We start from the raw sequence: 1,040 nt of genomic DNA on the forward strand, positions 1-1,040 counted from the left end.
TGAAGTAAAAAAACTATCCTCGATCCAAGCCTCAAAAGGGTTGATAATAAACAAAATCAATGAATTCATGATAAAACCCTTCTGCGTTTTTCCATTTACAAATTTTTTTTTCAATGAATATTAAGAAAGGCATCCAGGGGTTGAGGGATCAAATGGTAAAGTTCTTTTGTTGGTAAATTGGAGGATTAGAAACATGACTATTGCTTTCCAATTAGCTGTTTTTGCATTAATTGCTATTTCATTTATTTTATTGATTAGTGTACCTGTTGTATTTGCTTCTCCTGAAGGTTGGTCAAATAACAAAAATGTTCTATTTTCCGGTACATCATTATGGATTGGATTAGTGTTTCTAGTGGGTATTCTTAATTCTCTCATTTCTTGAAGTTCTTTTTATTCTAGATTAAAAATGAAATGACCCCTCCCTCAGAATTCTTTCGGATTGTCAGCCATAAAGGGAATAGATCAGTTCCTAAAAAAAAAAAAGAAAACTATAACACATTACATTCTAAGGGGGAGTAAACTTCTTCTATTGGAAAAATCTTATATCTTATACTTATATGGTGGTACATTGTGAAACTAAAAGAAATAAAATAGAAAAAATGAACTATAAAAATTTGAATTTCATTTGAATATTCTATTCATATTAATATGATATGAATAGAATATTCAAATGAAATACTATAAATCTATTTATACGTCGTCTAGTATTTAATAATATAGAATATCTATCTGTATCTCTATATAGATAAATATAATTTTTTATTAATAGGAACTTACTTTTTTAAGAAAAAAGTAAATCAAAATATTCGATAGAATGATAATTTCAATTCAATTATATAGATATATAGAAAAAAACCATATATAATAATAGAAATGTAATAATAGAAATGGGAATTCTTGATAAAAATGAATAGTAATAGAAAATATTTTATTTGGGAGACAATATCTATTATCTAAATTTCTTTTTCATTATCCCTATATCCCTATATAGAATATCAGGCCCATCTCTGTATAAATAGAATCGCATATCAAGTACAATG

Source organism: Vigna unguiculata, unplaced genomic scaffold, assembly GCF_037176805.1.
Source record: "Vigna unguiculata cultivar grain cowpea cultivar isolate G323 ecotype 2 unplaced genomic scaffold, ASM3717680v1 ptg000220l, whole genome shotgun sequence".
Lineage (NCBI taxonomy): Eukaryota > Viridiplantae > Streptophyta > Magnoliopsida > Fabales > Fabaceae > Vigna > Vigna unguiculata.